General features: G+C 35.8%; 1 pseudogene across 1 annotated transcript in view; it reads left to right on the top strand.

The window, feature by feature from the left end:
- LOC308433779 (ATP-dependent RNA helicase DDX18-like) overlaps positions 1-21,730 on the top strand; it is a 38,025-nt pseudogene that overhangs the window by 7,523 nt on the left and 8,772 nt on the right. The window contains exons 2-3 of the transcript in view: positions 18,111-18,179; positions 18,334-18,587. The product of the transcript in view is annotated as an ATP-dependent RNA helicase DDX18-like (transcript). The remainder of the gene's footprint in view (positions 1-18,110; positions 18,180-18,333; positions 18,588-21,730) is intronic.

The raw sequence follows: 21,730 nt of genomic DNA, 5'->3' as shown, positions 1-21,730 counted from the left end.
ACATATCACTGACAACAAGATGGCAAGAGGAAAGCAAAGAGTATATCCCAAGGAAACCATGACAACCTGGAAACACCAGAACCCAGCTCTCCCATAACAGCAAACATTGGAATGCCAAATAATTCAGAAATAGAAGATGCAGACCTGAAATCATACCTCAAGATGCTGATAGAGATACTTTAACAACAACGGGAGGAAAAGCAAAAAGAATCAGAAGCTTTGAAAGAGGAAACAAGAAAATCACTCAAAGAACTCAAAGAACTACAGGAAAAAGGAACCAAAGAAATGAAGGAAAGGAAAAGGGAATTTAAAATAAAAATTGACACAATAAAGAAAACATTAAAAGAGATAACCCTAGAGGTAGAACACCTAAGAAAGAAATCAGGAGTCACAGAAGCAAGCATTTACAATAGACTACAAGAGATGGAAGAGAGAATCTTGGGGGCAGAAGACAACATTGTAAACACAGATAAAACAGCCAGAGAAGATGCAAAAAACAAAATGCTCCTAACACAAAATGTCCAGGAAATCCAGGACACAATGAGAAGACTGAAACTAAGAATAATAGGAATAGAGGAGAGAGAAAAGTATCAACTAAGAGGCACAGTAAATATCTTCAACATAATCTTAGAAGAAAACTCCCCTACCCTTAAGAATTAGATGACCACAAGCATAAAGAAGCATTCAGAACTCCAAGTAGGTTGGACTAGAAAAGAAATATCTCCCGACACATAATAGTCCAAACACCAAGTGCCCAAAGCAAAGAAAAAATTCTAAAAGAAGTACTGGAAAAAGGTCAGGTAACATATAAAGGCAGACCAATCAGAATCACACCCGATTTCTCACCAGAGACTATGAAAGCTAGAAGAGCCTGGACAGAAATCATGCACACCCTAAGAGAGCACAAGTGCCAGCCCAAGCTGCTATACCCAGCAAAACTGTCAATCAACATAGATGGAGAGATGAAGATATTTCAAGACAAATCTAAATTTACACAATATCTGAACACAAACCCAGGACTACAATGAATTATAGGTGGAAAACCCAATACAATGAGGGAAAATACATCCTAGTAAAGACAAGAAAACTCCTAAACAAGAAAACCAAAAGCAGAAAAAAAAAACACTCAGTCTACTAAATCCAAAAAAGCAATAATAGCAGGAAACGGAAACAACAATTCCTTGATATCTATTAAGATAAATGGACTCAACTCCCCAATAAAGAGACATAGGCTATCAGACTGGATACATTAAAAAAAAATGCCAGCATTTTGCTGCATACAGGAAACTCATCTCAGAGACAAAGACAGACATTATCTTAGAGTAAAAGGGTGGGAAAAAACTAACAAGAATACAGCCCCAAGAAGAAAGCTGGAGTGTCTATTCTAATATCGAAAAAAGTAAATTTCCAACCAAAAGTTAGCAAAAAAAGATAAGAAAGCACACTTTTTACTCATTACCGGGTAAATCTGTCATGAGGAACTCTCAATCCTTACCATATATGCTCCAAATAAAAAAGCACACACATTCATAAAAGAAACCCTACTAAAGCTCAAAAAACAAATTTCCTCCAACACAATAATAGTGGAAGACTTTAATACCCCACTCTCTTTAATGGACAGATCATGGAAACAGAAACTGAACAAGGACACTGTAAAACTAGCAGAGTCTTTGAACCAACTGGAATTAATAGATATCTACAGAACATATCATCTTAAGTAAAAGAATACACCTTCTTCTCATCATCCAATGGCACCTTCTTGAAAATTGATCACATAATTGGACACCGAAGGAGCATCAATCGATATAAGAAGATTGCAATACTCCCATGCATCCTCTCAGATCACCATGGTTTATGGCTGGTCTTTAACAACAACAAAGACAACAAAAAGCCCACATACACATGGAAACTAAACAACGCCCTGTTAAACGATAGCAGGGTCAAAAAAAAAATAAAAAAAGAAATTAAGGATTTTCTAGAATTCAATGAAAACGAAAACACAACATACCCAAACCTATGGGATGCAATGAAAGCAGTACTGAGAGGAAAACTCATAGCCCTAAGTGCTTTCAAAAAGAAACTGGAGAAAGCATACATCAGCAACTTGACAGAACAGCTAAAAGCCCTAGAACAAAAGGAAGCAGATACACCAAAGAAGAGTAGACAGCAAGATATAATCAAAATTAGGGCATAAATAGACCAAATAGAAAAAAAAAATAACCATTGAAAAAATCACCAAAACCAAGAGCTAGTTCTTTGAGAAAATCTACAAGATTGATAAACCCCTAGCCAGACTAACTAGAGGGCAAAGAGAGAGTATATAAATTAGCAAAATAGAAAGGAAAGTAGAGACATAACAACTGAAACTGAGGAAATTCAAGAAATCATCAGATCCTACTACAAAAACTTATACTCCACAATATTGGAAAATCTGGAGGAAATAGACGAATTCCAAGATAGATACAAGATCCTAAAGTTAAATCAGGACCACCTAAACCATCTAATTTACCCCATAACTCCCAAAGAAATAGAAGAAATCATCAAAAGCCTCCAAACCAAAAAAAGCCCAGGTCCAGAAGGGTTCAATGCAGAATTTTATCAGACATTTATTGCTGATATAACACCAATACTCTCTAATCTATTCCAAAAGATAGAATCAGATGGATTACTACCTAACACATTTTTTGAGGCTACAATAACCCTCGTACCTAAACCACACAAAGACCCTACAAGGAAAGAGAACTTCAGACCTATCTCAGTTATTAAAATTGATGCAAAATACTCAACAAAATCCTTGCAAACCAAATCCAACAATACATCAAAACGATCATTCACCATGAACAAGTAGGCTTCATCCCTGGGAAGCAGGGATGGTTTAATATAAGGAAATCCATAAATGTAATCTACCATATAAACAAACTCAAAGAACAAAATCATATGGTCATATCACTAGATGCTGAGAAAGCATTTGACAAAATTCAACACCCCTTCATGTTAAAAGTCCTGGAAAGAACAGAAATCCAAGGTCCATACCTAAACATAATAAAAGCAATATACTGCAAACCAACAGCCAACATCAAACTTAATTGTGGTAAACCTGAAACAATCCCACTAAAATCAGGGACTCTAAAAGGCTGCTCACTCTCGCCCTACCTATTAAACATAGTACTGGAAGTGCTGGATGGAGCAATTAGACAGGAAAAGCAGATAAAGGGGATACAAATTGGAAAGGAGGAAGTAAAAACATCATTCTTTGCAGATGACATGATTGTGTACTTAAGTGACCCCAAAAATTCCACCAGAGAACTCCTACAGCTGATAAACAAGTTCCACAAGGTGGCTGGATACAAAATTAACTCAAACAAATCTGTAGCCTTTCTATACTCAAAGGACAAACATGTGGAGAAAGAAATTAGGGAAAAGGTACCCTTCACAATAATCACAAAACTAGGAAATAACTTGGTGTGACTCTAATTAAGCAAGTGAAGGACCTGTATGACAAGAACTTCAAACCTCTAAAAAAGGAATTTGAGGATGATCTAAAAAAATGGAAAGATCTCCTATGTTATTGGATTGGAAGGATCAACATTTTAAAAATGGCCATCGTACCAAAAGCAATCTTCAGATTCAATGCAATCCACATCAAAATTCCAACCCAGTTCTTTATTGAGTTGGAAATATCAATGTACAATTTCATATGCAATAACAAAAGACCTAGAATAGCGAAATCCATCCTCAACAACAAGAAAACATCTGCGGAAATCACTATCCCTGTCCTCAAGCTATATTACAAGGCAATTGTGCTGAAAACTGCATGGTACTGGTACAGAAATAGGCAGGTGGATCAATGGAATAGAATAGAAGATCCAGAAATGAGCCCTCACGTATATGGTCACCTGATTTTTGACAAAGGAGCCATAAACATTCAATGGAAAAAAAATAGCCTATTAAACAAATGGTGTTGGTCCAAGTGGCACTCAGCATGCAAAAGAATGAAAATAGACCCTTTCTTATCTCATTGTACAAAGCTCAAGTGTAAGTGGATCAAAGATCTCCACATTAAACCAGATACACTGAAACTATTAGACGAGATAGTAGAGAAAACCTTAGAACACATAGGCACAGGATAAAATTTCCTGAACAAAACACCAATGGCTCAAGCTCTAAGGTCAAAGATTAACAAATGGGACTTAATGAGATTGCAAAGTTTCTGTAAGGCTAAGGACATCCTCAAGAAAACAAAACAGCAGCCATAAGAATGGGAAAAGATCTTTACTAACTCCACATCAGATAAAGGCCTAATATCTAAGGTATAAAAAGAACTCAAAAACTAGACACCAGAGAATCAAACAACCCTATTTCAAAATGGGGTACAGAGCTAAACAAAACGTTCTCAGTTGAGGAATATCGAATGGCTGAGGAACATCTGAGGAAGTGCTGGACATCCTTAGCCATCAGGAAAATGCAAATCTAAACAACACTTAGATTCCACCTCACACAATTCAGATTGGCCAAGATCCAAAACTCAGATGACAACAGATGCTGTAGAGGTTCCGGAGAAAGAGGAACACTTCTCAACTATTGGTGGGGTTGTAAACTAATACAACCACTCTGGAAATCAGTCTGGCGATACCTCAGAAAATTGGACATAGTACTACCTGAAGACCCACCTATTCCACTTCTGGGCATATACCCCAAAGACACTTTAGTACACAGCAAAGATACATGCACCACAATGTTCATAGCAGCTCTTTTTATAATAGCCAGAAGCTGGAAAGGACCCAGATGTTTTTCAGTAGATGAATGGATACAAAAATTGTGGTACATTTACACAATAGAATACTACTCAGCCACCAGAAACAATGACTTAACCAAAGTCTTAAGAAAATGACTGCATCTAGAGAATATCATTCTGAGTGAGATAACCCAGTCACAAAAGAACAGACATAATATGCAGTCACTGATAGTGGGATGCTAACCCCTGAGGCTCGCACTGCCCCAGAAACAACTCACAGACTGTATGAAGTCCAAGAAAAAAAGAAGACAAAACAACAACAACAAAAAAATAAGTCATACTCAATCTTTTCCCACCAAGAACACATTGACTAATTCTGGGTTGCACCCTGTATTACATGTACTGTTTGCTCATTGTAAAAAAAAAAAAAAAATCTTTACACACCAAGAAAACTTTTACTATTTCCAGGTTGCATCTTCTTTTATATGTACTTTATGTTCATTGGAACTAGTGGGATCTTGATCACACTATCAAACCTTAAAAAAAAAAAAGTACTGACAAAAATGTATTGTATACTTTTATGGAAAAAAATGCTTAAAATCTGTACATTTATCTTTGTTTTTTAAAATAAAATTGTTTTAAAATAATCCAATGACACATAAAAAAATAAAAATAAAAAAATATAAAATGCAAATCAAAACAACTTTGAGATTTTATATTATATTCCTGATAATGGCTAAGATGTAACACTCAAGATGTTAAGCAAGGGGAATACTTCTTTATGTTGCATTTATGGAAATGCAAACATAGATAATGACTTTAAAATCAGTTGGAATGTTCCTCAGAAAACTGAGAGTATTTCTGCTTCAATATCCTGCTATATGACTCCTTGGCATATACCCAATAGATGTTCCACCATACTATAAGGACACTTGCTTAACTATGATCATAGGAAATATATTTGTAATAGCCAGAAACTAGAAACAAACTAGATGTTTCACAGCTGAAGATTGAATTAAAAAAATGTAATGTATTTACACAACGTAGTACTATTTAGCTATTAATAACAAGGACATCATGAAATTTGCAGGCAAATGGAAGGAGCTAGAGAAAAATCATTCTGAGTGAGTTAACCTAGACTTCTGAATTGTATTTACTTCTATGTGGCTATTAGCCATAAAGTACAGGATAGCCATGTTTAATAAGAACAACTGAAGCTAAATAACACAGAGAACCTTAGGGAAGATTCTTGAATCTCACTGAGAGGCGAAATCACATAGCCAGGAGACTGTGTGCATGGCTGTTACTAGGTGAAAGAGGAGGACCAAGAATAAAACAGGAGTGATCCAGTGTGGGGTGGACAAAGGGAGAGAGATTTGGGAGAATGATTCCGGATGGAAGACATCTTTGGGACAAGTTAGAAACCTAAGACAAGAAAAACTCTCAGGAACCTGTGAGTGTATGACTCCAAAAATACTGGATATAGAATCTAAAACAGCTACCTCTTAAAGCCAAATACAGCTTCCCCTGGAGGTATGGGTAACACCAATCAACCCACAAAACTTTTAACCTCAATTTTTTCTACTTGCAAATAAAAATGGCACAGAAATGAGTGGCCAACCAATGACAATCCCAACTTGAAATCCATGCCATGCGAGTCTACTCCTCACACTGTAAATAGTGTCCTCTACTTGCTCTTCTATATTGCAGACAGGAACCTATCATAACTGTCCTCTGAGAAACAATACTAAGTTGCTGATGGTGAAAGATAAACAAATAAACTTTAGGCAGAGTGGGAAATTTGTGGAGGAGGGGAAGAAAGCATTGAAGGAGAGAAAGTTCAAGGATTCCACAAGACAAACATACAGAAGGAATTAATGAAGGCCCCCAAAGGACTCACAGACTATATTTGCCAGCCAAAGAACATGCGTTGGACATACCTAGGCTGCCTATGCATATATCACATGTGTAGCTGAGACTTCACTTGAGAACCCTAACAACTGGACAGGGACTTACTCCGTTAATACATTTGGACCACTTTTCCTAACCAAGTTGCCTTCTCTAGGCATAATTGGTGATGCCTAGCCCTCCTGCAATATAATGTGCCAAGATTACTTCATATTTATGGGAGAACATATCTTCTCTGAGGAGAAACGAAAAGTGAAATGGGAGAGGGAAGGGGAAAGGGAAGGAATGGAAGGAGGGGAGAGGTGAAGCTGAGATAGGCTTTAAAGAAAAGAAAATGAGTACATTTTTGATTGTTTGTTTGTTTTGTTTTTATAAATAGGGAACTTTATATCTCTCTTTGCCCACATTCAAAATAAAATCGGAAATAGCTTATAATAGTAACTGCAAAACAAGTCTGAAAGCCTTAGAATTAAAAAAAAACACAAACACAAAAACACACCGAGAGAGAGAAAGAGAGAGAGAGAGGCAGGCAGAAATAGAAACAGAGACAAAGAGAAAGGGTAGGAGGTAAGTAGTAACCAAACTAACAACAAAAATTAAAAGAAAAAAAAAACTTGTTTTTATGGGAAAATCAACAAGATTTTCAATCTTTAGCCAAATTAGCCCCAAAACAAAGGGAAAAATTAAAATTATAAACTAAAGAGGAAAAGTGTGACATGACAACAGAGAGCTGAAAAATATATCTGTACTGCAAAAAATTGAAAAATCTAGAAGAATGAATAATTTTAAATATACATAACATAGGTAAGGTGACTGAATATTAGATAAACAATTTAAAGGGACATAAAATCCTTAGTAAAATAGAAGTAGCAATTAAAGTATTTCTACACAAACATACAAACAAACAGCAGAGGGTGAGCTAGTTCATTGTAGAATTCTACCAGAATGTCAAAGAAAAGTTCATACCAATATTCTCATTAAGTTTACAAAAATGGAAACAAAAGGAACATTGACTAATCATTTCTGTTAGGTCACATTTACCTTAATACTTAAAGAAAAAAAGAAGACAATGAAAAAGACAATTACAAAATAATTTTTCTTTGATCATAGATGCAAAAATTCTCAGTAAAAGACTTTCAACCTCCATACAGCATTTTTTCCAGCCCAGTCATGTATGTTTCATCAAAGAGATTTAAAAAGACAACACATGTAAATGCATAAATGGGCTATTGTCTATAGTGTCTTTATCCTTGTGTTCTGTTACAAAATCCTCAAATTCTGTCTCCCTGATCACTTTCTCCATCCCTTGATGTTCTCTTGCTGAACTCTAGACTGTGGCTCCAACAATTTTTTTTTCTTCCCAGTCTGTTAAATTATTTTATCAAAAAAACATGAAAGCTTTAGGCATTGCAATTCTAGTGAGGCCTGAACTCAAGAGTTCAGTCTTTTGTCTTTTTTTTTTTTTTTTTTTTTTTGTGCAATCCCTGTTTGCCTCACTAGTTACTTACGAGATATTGGAACTTTCTCTGTTCTCCAAATTATTTTAACAATCACATAACTAAGTACTTTTTTGATTTTTTTTATATTTTTCATGTATATTTTCAATGTTATCCCCTTCCCCCTTCTCCCACCCTCTCTCCCTATCTTCTTGTTCATGAATATTATCCAACTCTCACCCACCCACCCCTACCTCATTGCCCTGACATTCCCTTACACAGGAAAAAACGTCTTCACAGGACCAAAATCTTCTCTTATTGATGCCAGACAATGCCATCCTCTACTACATATGCAGCTGGAGACATGGGTCCCTCCATGTGTACTCTTTGGTTGGTGGTTTTGTCTTTGGAAGCTCAGGGGGTGGTTGTTTGGTTCATATTCTTGTTTTCCATATGGGGCTGCTAACCCCCTCAGCTCCTTCAGTCCTTTCTCTAGCTCCTACACTTAGATAATATTTTTAGATTCATTTTATAATGTGATTTCTTAGAAAAAGTAGCACACCTCATATAACATCTGATTTCCATGGCTAAATCTCAGGGCATTTTGATTTTATATACATAGAGCCCATGTCTACTTTATACTCATGTCTAACTCATAAGTCTGCAACATAATTTCCATGCATATGCTCAACCATCAGTGCTTCGCTCATTTCCAGGCATTTCTCTAACACAATGATGTGAAGCAAGTTGTGTACTTTTATCAGTCACGAAAATAAGGCACCTTAGTCCATTTTCTTCTTGTTATCTGTGTTACATCTTTCACACAGCACATTACTGAGACTTTCATATTCAAAACTTATAGAAATCGCGTATACAGGGTTAGTGTGCACTGACTTACCAGCAGGATCACTGAATAAGTAAAGGTTCTTCAAAAATAATTTGAAAACTAAGTATTCTTTATCCGTGGAACCACATGGAAGAAGAAACCAAGTTCTAAAGAGTTTTTTATGGCATACACACACAAAAAAAGAAACTCACTCATACACACACACACACACACACACACACATACATACACACACACACTGAGAGAGAGAGAGAGAGAGAGAGAGAGAGAGAGAGAGAGCATATAAGAGCTCAGAAATCCATGTATTCAAACAAATAAATATCTGCTATTAGATATAAATTTAAAAATTAATCTCCTACTGATTAGCAATAAAATAAGTGGCTACTTAATCATTTCTAAATGATTTCAAGAACATTTGTTTCTTATAAGAAAACAATTGGCCATTGTTTCCTGAGTTATATTTTTTTAAGTTTAGCCAGCAATAGCCACCACATTCAACTATTGTTTCTCAAATAAAGTATCCCACAGTTATCATCTTCGAAGAAAATAATGATTTCATAATTATTATCACTAAAATATTTACCATATGTATTTAATTATATTTAATTAATGTATTTATAAATTAATTACATGTGATTATATATTTAATTATTATAACTAAGAAATGGTTTTCCTACAAGTAATATAGAATACTAGACTTCAAATATTACTATATTCAGCATATAGATTTCAAGATTTTAAAAAAATATACCACCTCAATATTTTAAATTTGATGTATTAATATAAATAAACATAAGTACAACGTCCTAGCATCACATTTGATGATTTACTCTAATAAACATTTATTTTCTTGTTCATGGTATAGTCTGTTATTTGACAGGTTTTAGGATAATGAAATCGTCATTGTTTCATTTTATCATTCAAGCATATAAATTCAAGCATTCAAACCCCACTAGACTGTGGTTATCACTTTCTCTAGAAGACGTGGTGATATACTGTTTATTTGTGGATGCAGACAGGGAAAATAGGACATGGAAAAAGGCAAAACTAGTCTTAGAATTAGACAGACACAAATAGATCCAGGTTGCCAAGTTTCTATTAACATAACCTTAGTCATTCCACATGAAAAGCAGGGTGTCTTAGTCAGAGTTTTTATTCCTACACAAATCATCATGACCAAGAAACAAGGTGGGGATAAAGAACTAGTTCAGTTAATACTTCCACATTCCTGTCCATCACTAAAGGAAGTCAGGGCTGGAACTCACACAGTGCAGGAACATGGAGGCAGGAGATGGTGCAGATGGAGGGGTGATGCTTACTGCATTGCTTTCCCTGGCTTGCTCTATTTGCTGTCGTAGGGAACCCAAAACTAGCAGCCAAAAGTTAGCACCACCCACAATGGGCTCACCAACCCTCCATGACTAACTGAGAAAATGCCTTACAGCTGGATCTCCTGGAAGCATTTCCCAAAGGGAGGCTCCTTTCTCTGTGATAATTCCAGCGTGTGTCAAGTGGACACATAAACTCAGCCACTACCAAGAGAATTCTGAGTAGAATATGATGAAGAAATTAAGTAGCAAATAGAGAAGATAGGCATGGCAGGTGCTCAGTTATATATATGAGAAAGTAAAATTAAATTAGTTCTGTACTCATACAAAAAATAAACTTTATGGATATTACAGACATAAACATAAAATTAAACACTTTACATTTTAAAAAGAATTATTGCAATGCAGTGGCTTCAGGCTTGAAGGATTCCTTAAGAAAAATCCAATAAACTGTACCTGCAGTGAAACACATTAATACTCATATGCATAAGAGGATTTTTAGAAGATTTGCTCATAAAAAGAAATCATACAGGGTTTCAGTAAAAGAAAAAAAGATTCAGCATGAACACATGAGCAGCAGTCCTCTCTTACTTGGTCTGCTCTCAGAAGTGTATAACAGAGCTCCAGCTTCTCTCTTGTACCTGGAGAAATGTACTTGGTAATGGTATTCTGTCCTCCCTAAAGCATCTTGTTAAACGTTTAGTTCCCACAAAATATCAGTTCTCTTTTTTTTTTTTTTTTTTTTTTTTTTTTTGGAGAATTTTAGATATAAATTTGCTCAAAGACACTCTCTACATTTTTACATAAAATGAGCTATTGACAAATATCAACTCTTATTTTATTTTACATAATTCATCTATGTGTTGCTTTGTAGGGGAAATTGTGTGGGAAAGTTCAACTTAGGGACAAATATATGAGATACAGCTTGTGTCAACAACAACAACAACACAACACCCTGCAATTTATTCTTAAATTCAAAATGGAAATTTTTTGACTAGTCATTTCATTTCTATGTATCTTTTTGATTTATGATTCAGTTGTAGATTATTTAGTGAAAGAAATAAAATGTGCATCTTTAAGTACAGCACAGTGACAAATATGCAGAATGTTAAAGCGATTGATATCAACTCATGTCTATGAATCTTGAAAAGCATCTTTGAGCTTCTGGAAACATGGTTATAGGCTTTGAGTTTACTCAGTTCATAATGACTCGGAGCCAAAATTATCTGCTTGCACACTACCTAGCATTACCTACACATAAGAAGTGTTACAGATAAAAAAAATCCTTTTATTAAATGTCATGTTGGTAAACAGCCTTTCATTTGATGACTTCCCCTTGCTAAATATTAAACTAGAAATAATAGAGAGAATAAAACTGTTATCTGCTTTCCCAGACCCAACCACATGAAATTGAACTGCAGCTCTCTCTCTTCCTTGCCACATCTCTATGGGTACCACAAACCATCCATTCCTAACTATCCTGGTCCTCCTCATTGCTTAATCACAGCCCCCAACTCCGTCACTCACTTCCCACTAAACCTTCTGTTACTAGTGCGTACCAGAAAACCAAGTAGGATAGCTGCAGACTATTTCTATGGAGCATTCCTGCAGTCTTGTCCCTGGTGCTGCAACAGAAAATGAGCTGAAGCCTTCTTTTTCCCATGCCCACAACCCTTCTGTACCCTACAGACTATCCCTACAACCCTCTCTACCTCATCTTATTGCTGTGTCCCAGAACAAACTCCAAAGAGCACTCCATGCTAACCCAGGGCATCAAGTAATCTGACTCCAGACCCACATCTCTCACAATTCATCTTGAGGAGCAATCGCCCCTTCCCACCACCCCAAGTCTGTTATCTAGATATATATCTGGAAACATGCAGTGGTCTCTTATTCATCTCTGACCCAATCAACCAAAGGATCATAGAGGCCTCCTTCAACCTTCCTTCCCACAACTCTTCAAAATGTAGTGACCTCTAAAACTAATATAGTCACTGTGAACAAACCAGCTGCACAGTTCCGATAGACAGAAAATCCATAGGTATCACATTCTCTGTTAAGTCATAAAAAACAAATTGAGTATGCACACATGAATAGAAGTGCACTTTAACTTGTTCTGCTCTCATAGGTGTCTAAGATTTCTCTACTATCCCTCTAGAATAAATATAGCTGGGAATGGTATTCTTTCCTTCCTCAACCATCCTTTTTCATGATTTTTATTGGATATTCTCTGTATTTACCTTTAAAATGCTATCCTCCCCACTCTGATCCCCTTCCCCCTCTACTTCCTTCCATGAATGTGTTCCCTTTTCCAACCCCCCTCCCACCTTAGTTCCCTGCTTTTTCTCTATAGTGGGAGAACATGCCTTCAGTGGACCAAAGTTCTCTTCTTCCATTGATGCCAGAGAATGCTATCCTCTGTAACATATGTAACTAGATCCATGTGTTTCTCCATGTAAGTTCATTGGTTAGTGTTTTAGTCCCTGGTAGTTGTGGAATGTTTGGTTGGTTGATAGGGTTGTTCTTCCCCTGGGATTACAGACACTTTTTGCTTCCTCAGTCCTTTCTCCAGGTCCCTCATTGGGACCCCCATGTTCAGTCCGATAGTTAGCTGCAAGCATTCTCAACTGTATCTGTATGACTCTGGAAGAGCCTCTGAGCAGGCATCCATATCAGGCTTCTGCCAGTAAGGACTTCTTGACATCATAAATAGTTCCTGTGTTTGGCAACTGTATATGGGGTGGATCCCCAGGTGAGGCAGTCTGTATTTTTTTCTTCAATCCATGCTCTTCTATTTGCCCCTATATTTCCTTCCCTGGGTATTTTCTTCTCTCTTCTAAGAACTGAGGCATCCACATTCTAGCCTTTGTTCTTTTTGAGTTTCATAAGGTCTGTGAATTGTTTCTTGTTATTCAGAGCTTTTGGGGAATGGTATCCACTTATCAGTGAGTGTTCTTTTATGACTGGGTTGCCTCTCTCAGGATGCTTTTAGCTCCAGCTATTTTCCTAGGCAAAGAACTCAGTGCAAGTGCTTCAAAAATATGCATAGTAATGGCTACCTCAGTTAGCAATCAGAGTGAAAATTATTAACCAAGAAGAGTGTTTCCAATGTGTAAGAGAAGTTTACCCATGGTAATACTACAAATGAGTGGAAAACTCATGCAATACTTACTCCAGCGTTGGAGTTATTGAAAATAGCTGCAAAAATGGGGAGAAACAATTTAATATAAAATTTTAGCTCATAAGTAGATTATACTCCAGTGGAAGACCCTACCTACAACTAAGAATATTGTGAGCAGCACAAATCGAAACTCTTTGACTCTCACTCTTCTTGGAACTCTCTTCTTCCTGTTGGCTTACTTTGTTCACCCTGGGTATGAGGGCTTTTGCCTTGTCTTGTTGTATTTTGTTTTGCTTTGCTTTGGTTGTTGTCTCTTGTAGCTCTGCTCTGTTTTATAAGAAAAGAAAGGAAGAATAGATTGAGGGGAGAGGGGGAAGCAGATAGGGTAGGAGTAAAAGCTGTGGTCATGTTTTCTTAATGGGAGAATAAATTATTTTTAATTTAAAAGAAGGCAGGTTTCCTGTGTTGGGAAGGGTAGATAGATCTGGAGACAGCTTTAAGAATGGGAAGAAAACAAATATTGGGATGTAAGTATTTTCCAAGAACTAGGTGATGAATTAGGAAAAGATTGTGTCATAGATCTTGAGGAGATTAGGTTAGTTTATATACTAACTCAATAATGAATTCCTAGTCTGACAATGCATTAACTAGGTCGTTGATATTTGGTAGTTATTGCCAAGTTCAAGAAAAAAGAATATATTTAGTGTGACCTAGAAGGAAATATCTGGTTCTCAGGCCTGTTCTCAGTTTCTCTATTTTCTTTTTCTTTCTGCCCACCAAAGGGTAAGTCAGCTTTCTTCTGTCAACCATCCCTGCCCCATGGTGGACTTTGCATTGTTGTGGGCTAGCCACCAGAGAAGATGGCTCCCATCTAGTTAAAACCAACAAATTGCTTTCAAATCAATGGAAAATTCTTAGTGACATGACAGCCAGCATACCAAATACTAGGTATCCCAGTGTAGACCTAAATCTTTCTTAGGATAAGCATTTCAGCTTTATAAAACAAAACAAAACATTGTTGATTTGGATAAGTAAAAGAAGCCATTAATCATCTCATCACACCTTTGTGAGCCCATCAGTTTGTAAATTCATATATATATATATATATATATATATATATATATATATATATATATATATATATTTGTTTCTTTGGTGTGAGTAATGTTTTGTTCACACACTCACCATTCCGATTCATGATTGCAATGTTCAAAAGCTAGGTCCAATATCAACCTTTTGGCTCTAATGGATATTTTTTATCAGTAACTTTTTATCTCTGAGTTTAATTTATTTTTTATATGAAATGATGTAATTTGAATTTGTAATTTCTTATAGGATAGGCATATATGAACACATGGAGTAAAATGACATTATCTGGTTAAACATGTTTATCTTAATATATTTGGAGTTAAATTTATATCCGGTTTTATTCTATAGGATAAAATATTTTAAATTTCAGAAAATACTACATGTGGATTTATAATATTAAGTACCCATTCATAATGCGTACATAATATACTTGACACATTTTAATTACATAAATCATAATATCTCAGTAATTCTAACATAGGTACATAAAATTGTGAAGAATTTTTCGGTGGCTTATATTTTGTCAGAAAAATTCTCTTAATTAAACATCTATCCTGTCACAATTGTGTAGGATCAGACTAAACATTTTCCTTTATTTTACACTTGTACATGAAATTTGACAGACTTAATGGTTTGGCTGCAGTTTTATATTTTTCTTTGTTCCTTATTTTGTTGTTTTTTCTATTAGCCACGGACAGAGATATCTATCATATCATTAACTATAATACAATCCCATTTATTAAAACAAATTAAATTTCACTATAGTTTAAAGAATGTTATAATTTAAAAAGATGCTACATATTCTTATTAACTTCGACAGAACATTCATTTTAAACACTGAAGTAACAATATTTTCTGGTTTACCAGAGGAGTCATAATTTCTCAGTTATAAGTCTTCTACAAAGTTCATGGTTTAGGGGATAAATACATTGACAGATACAATTTAAATTTTTTTTGGAAAGACTTCTTTCTGTGAATTTATGTCTATAAAGTTTTAACTGTTAAGTCTTGGTCCCATAATAAGTAATGCTTAAAGTACTGGCAATTTTCATCGTTAATGAGAAATTATAAATCTGAAACACTTAAAAAATATTCTGGATAAATTTACTTCAACGAACAAGAATAGTTAACCAGAACCAGAATGACAGAATCCAAAATTTAAGGTTAGTACATTTAAGGAATTTTCAAGAACTATGAAGTTTGGTGAATTAAGGTTTGTTTTTCATTTTCACAACTGGTGCTGTCTACATGCTGAGTTTCATGGTCTAAATGGTATTTTGTAATGAGATAAGTTATGCGAAGGTTTCAGATCCTATGAAGGTCTTGGTCTTATTGTAGCATCAATCTCAACATGATTTGATAAATAACAACTGATTGATCCTTCTGATATAATAAACTATGCTTCTGTTAATCAAAAGAAATTAACCATTGGACAAACCAATAGACTAGAGTACTGGACAAGAATTTTATCAACTCTCACTATGAAGAGGGCTAATACTGAGAAGAAGTAAAGATCTCAAGAAACTATTAATATAACAAATAATTTAATTAAAACATTGGGGGTGGGCAGATATAAAGAGTGAATTTTTTATAGAGGAATGTTCAATTATTGAGAAACACTAGTTCTAATGATCCACATCATTAGTCCTCAAGGAAATGCCAATCTAAAGTATTTTGCTATTTCAACTTACACAGATCAGAATGACTAAAATCACAAACATTCCCAGCAGGTGATGCTAAAGATGTGCAACAAAGGGCACACACCTCCATTGTTGGTAAGAGTGCAAGATTTTAATCATCATTATTTGAAGTAAATATGGAAATTTCTCAGAAAAATGGACATTGATCTACCTTTCAATTCAGCCGTACCATTGTTGGGCATAGACACTTGCTCAACTATGGGCTTTGCATCTTTATACATGATATCCAGAAACTAGAAAACACTTAGATATTCCTCAGCAGAATATGGTACATTTACAAAATGTACTATTCCTCAGTTGTTAAAAAATGACATCATGGAATCTGTAGGCAAATGGACAGAACTTGAGCAATCATCCTGAGATGATCTAGACCCAGCAAGACAGATTTAGAATATATGCACTTAAAAATGTATGTGTCTGTTATGTAAATGATAATCAAGCTAAAATACACTGATCCAGAGAAGTTATATAAAGAAGGCTATGTGGGGATGTCTGGATCTCCATATGAAACATGTTTCCTTCACCTCAACTACCCAGATATAATCCCCTACCATTTCTCTTAGGAAAAAAGCAGACATTTAATCGAAAACAACCAAACAGGACAAAACAAGAAAGAATACCACAAGGCAAAAGCACTCACATCAAGGATTGATAAGGCAAACTAATAGGAAGAAAATATTCTTGAAGGCAGGTAAAAAAGTCAGAGCTACACCTCCTTTAACACCAAGCTAACAGGTAGAAGACATGGTGTTCATACTTGTGACCCTGTGCTTGCTACTTCAGTCTGTTAATCCATATGAACTATGTTTAGTTGATTCAGTTTGCCATGTTCTGATCTTCTCCAGATTTTCTTCATACCCAGGAATGTCTACAGTTTTATCATCTTCTTCCATGGTGTTTCGTGAGCCCCGAATAGAGGTACCAAATGGAGATCTTAAATTCAGGCTCTGTTTTCCCATAAACTGTACAGTTAAAGAGACTAGAACATAGGCCTGAAGGGACCATCTCAACCTCTCTAAGCTTTATAAGCAATCTGGATGCCGCCCTTGAGAAAAGGGGCATAACTGAATTTTTGGGCAGTTACACTTTGTGTGTTGTAGCATCAACCTAGGCTATTTAGAGATCTCCACAGGACCCTCTCAACCAACAACTCAATCAACGCACTCCAGTGTCAACACTGGAAGCTTGCCTTGCTATAAAAGATAGTTCAGATTCCATATGCTACAGTACTAGGAGTCTTCACTAGGGTCACACTCATTGATTCCTGAAACTTACCACTGAGCTAAGTTTTTCTATACTGTCCCTCAATTTCAAATGTCTCTCCCCACATTCTCTCCATACTTTCCTTCTCCCCAACACTTCTAATCCTTCCTGCTTCTGTACCCCCTCCATACCCAATTCATAAAACAAGGACTAGATTGCATCATGATTTGAAATTAGTTTTGTCAATAGCTAGCACATGTGAGCTCTCAAGTGTTCATGATAAAAAAAAAGAGGTGAAAATACAAACTTTCTATTCAAATGCTATTATTTATTTGTTAAGATGGAAACACACACCGGTCTTTAATTTTATAGAATAAATGATTGTTTTTGGTTGTTCTGCAATGAAAATGTAGGTTAGCAGGGGCTTACAAGTAATCTCTGTCTACATCCTGTGTTTAATCTACTATGAAAGAAATGTCAACACTTTGTGTATATAAAAAATACACTACAAACTTGTTTTTGAATTCACACTTATCTCTAGTACATTTGAATCATCTGCATAGTTCACTTAATTTTCTTTCATATTTTACACAATATATTTTGATTATGCTTTTCTCCCTCACCCAAGGTCTCCCAGATGCTACCCGTTTTCCCATCTACCCAATTCCACTTCATTCTCCTAAATAAATGGATTGAAACCAAATTTGTGGTAAGTGTTAGTAAGTGCTGTGACTCAAATCCAGGTGAGAAACAGTTACTTGTGGAAACCATTTGCTAGTGCTCACATCGGAATCCGGACTCTCTTTCAGCAGGTACACTACCACAGGTGTGAAACAGCTGATATGGCAAAAGTTTGCTCTAATGAACACATTAAAACAATGAGTCAAGGAGAAAAAAAAGAGTGCTATTTCAGTGGATTGGGTAGGTATCTTTTCTGCAAATCTTTATTTCCCATTTGAATCACAGGCTAGATTGGAATTGGCTGTTTATAACATGCCCCGATCTGCAGACAGAAAGTACTACAGCAGGGACGATACCAAAGAAACAACATTATTCAAGAGGTCTGCACCTATAGGGAAGAGAAAGATGAAGCAAGGACAGAAAAGCCAAAACTCTACGCATGGTAGCAGTGCCCAGAAATGTTCACAGATGTACAAACAGCAGGAAAAATGTGTGAGAGAATCAATAAAGATAGTACCTAAACAGCAGGAGCAGGCACAGTAAGTTAGCAATGAGAAGGGAGAAATATGGGCACTCACAACATGGTTTGAAAGTGCTAAAATGTGTTATAATAATTCTGGTGATGGGACCTGAACTAATTAAAGTTAGAATATGGTAAAAACATAACTGTATACGTAGAAGTAGTCATTAATGCATAGAGAACTGAAAATAAAGTGTCACACAGATAGCTACATAAATCCTCCATTTAGAGGTGCACAAGTGTCTTTAGTACAGAAAAGAACTCTGCATTTTACCAGAGGAGAAACTTACACACCAGGACAGCAACAAAGTCTTTGCTCTACAGTGGTGTCCTGTCTTCAAGGTACACTTTGGCAAAGATGACAGAAAACTTGTGGGAGAAACCAGGCACCATATAATTTGACTTAGGCTACTTCATGAGATGGAACCAACACTAAATACAACTTGCATGACCAAGCAACAGTGCCTTACTCTGTCATCATTAGAGAAGCATCCTCCTGCATCAGATGGAAAGAAAACAGAGCCAAACATTACACAGGAAGTGAGAGGCTTTGGAGCATTCAGCATTAAGTAGGATGTCTCCATCAAATCCTTTGCCTCATGGTTTAAGAAAACCTGCAGAAGATGAGGCAGAAAGAGTGTAAAAGCCAGAGGGAGGAAGGACACCATGCAAAATAAGGCCCTTTAAAGCAACAGGATCCATGCACGTATGAACTCACAAAAGTTAAGGCTGCATGCAGATAGCCTTCATGTTTTCTACCAGATGAAGTCTTACTGCTGAAAGTAGAAGTGGACACATGTCCCCACCTCTCATCCAGAAGTTATCTTCATTAGTAATCATGTGCTAATTAAAATTAATTGTTCTCTGATAGAGTCTCACTGGGAAAACAAATTAACCTCAAGATTTGGATGAATGTCCAAAACAAACAATGCCACCTTTGGAGTTTCCTTTCCCAGGCTTTTTAAATATCATTTTAAAATGTGTACAAACACAAACACACACACACACTCACACACACACACACACACACACATACAACTCTACATAAACTTCAGGGGCCACACAGCCAGAAAGGTAACTCCTAATGGGGGACATAATTGAAGACTGCTTGAAAGACCAAGGATTGTTAATACAGACAATGCCAGCCAAACAGTAACTGCTGTTTAGAAGAGAACATGCCTTAATTCAAGAGGGCACAGGGGGAGGTTATTAAAGAAGCTTGTAGCAGTGTTCAGATGACCTTGTCGTGACATTCCTCACATGCTCATGGAGTCTCTGCCTTTAGTTCCATGACACCTCAACGCCAAGCCCCAAGGACAAGCAGAGAGGTACAGCAAACTCTCCAGGACATATGCAACATATTTTCATTTATTCTTCCTCTTCCTCCTCCTTCTCCCCCTCCTCCTCCTCTTCTTTCTTTCTCCCTCCATATTCCTGCCTATCTCCTTTCAGATACATTAAATATAAAGTATCTAATGTTGTTGTGGGACTTCTCAGTATGCAAATGAATGGGTATTTCATTCAACATCTGTTTCATGTGCCTTTTCGTGTTCTCTTCCTTTTGGTAGGTTTTTTTTTTTTTTCTGATGAGTGTGTGAAGTTATTTTATTATAGTATATTTTATTGTTATCAGTTAAGAGCCAGTTTGGTTTCTAATGAAAGACAAAATGTGGGTAGATTGTAGTAGGAAAGGAAGTAAGGAGAAATTGAAGGGGAATGAAGTGCTATAATCAAGAACTAAGAAAATATTTGGTATCAATAAAAGAAAAAAATTCATTATTCATGAATCATTCCAATTTCCCATATGGACTAATATAAAGTTTCCTGTGGAATGATCATTTCATGTCTAGGACTGCTTTGTTGTGTCACACCATCAGATCTGACACATTTGTAAATAATAAATAAACATAATCCATGTTAATGTTTCTGACTGTTATTTGCATGTTTATACATAGCTGGACTATAGAAACCTGGTATTTCAAAGTACTGCTAATTATATTCCTGTGGATATCATTTTTATGTGATTAACATTGAAATCACAAGACTTTGATTAAAGCAGTTATTCTACAGGTTCCATTGAGTTTTTGATATTGGAATAACTTTTTTTAAAATATTTCTTGCCTTCACAAACTGAACTGCTAGACCATGAAATCAAGTTAATATACCTTGAGAACATTTAAAACTGTGTACTCAGTCTTGCTTATTATTGTTGGATCATCCTGTTTAGATTCACTTGTCTTTGAGTAGATCACAAACCTTACAGTGTTTAAGAGCTCCTAAGTACTCATATTTAAAGTTAACCCAAATGCATAGCTTCAATCTTAAATTATGTGCACTTCTATGCTACTGATTGAGGATGTGTATTTGTGTGTGTGTGTGTTTTCTTATTGTTGTTTGTTCTTGCAATACCCTGTTAAAAGCAGGACAAAAAAAACCTGAATTAAAAATTTTAAATATTCATCTAAGACATTGGATGTAATAGATTGAGGTTGATTATTTTCATTTGTGGTTCTATTGTTTTCATTCACTATAAGTAATTAAAGCAACTCCTGGCCTTGTGAACTCTGGTAAAATGTCACGTAAAAATGAGATATCAAATTCTTCTTCCACACTATTATTTCTTTACCCTATTATAAATATAAATTAAAGCCCCCTTTTTATGGACAGATAAAAAATTTGGTAAAAGAAGCAGAAACTTGAAATGTGGGTCACTTTTTAACTATTTCAATAACTTGATATACATGGTATTTTAAATAAATGTATAGGAATTGAGTGAGAAGGATGATAAATCTGAAATCCTTAGGTATTATGCATACAGTTAAGGGAAAATATTTTAACAAAGCATCTGATTACATATCTTTCTTCCTTTTTATAGTCTTTTTGAACATTTGTTTATAATACAGCATTATTCCTTTCTCAATTCCCTTCCTACAGTTCATCATCCCTGACATCTCATTCTTCATCTCCCTGTCTCCTGTGAGAGTCTCCTTTGCTACCAAGCCTACTCCTTCTCCTACAGAGACCAGACTAGGCAGTCCTATACTACATATATTTTGAAGACCTCAGACAAGCTCATGCATGATGCCTGGTTGGTGGATCAGTGTCTGGACTGAAAAAGCATTTGGCAAAGTACAACACCTATTCATGCTAAAAGTATTGGAG

This window comes from Micromys minutus (assembly GCF_963924665.1).
Source record: "Micromys minutus genome assembly, chromosome: 20".
NCBI classification, from domain to species: domain Eukaryota; kingdom Metazoa; phylum Chordata; class Mammalia; order Rodentia; family Muridae; genus Micromys; species Micromys minutus.
This window is presented reverse-complemented; position numbering and strand designations above follow the sequence as displayed.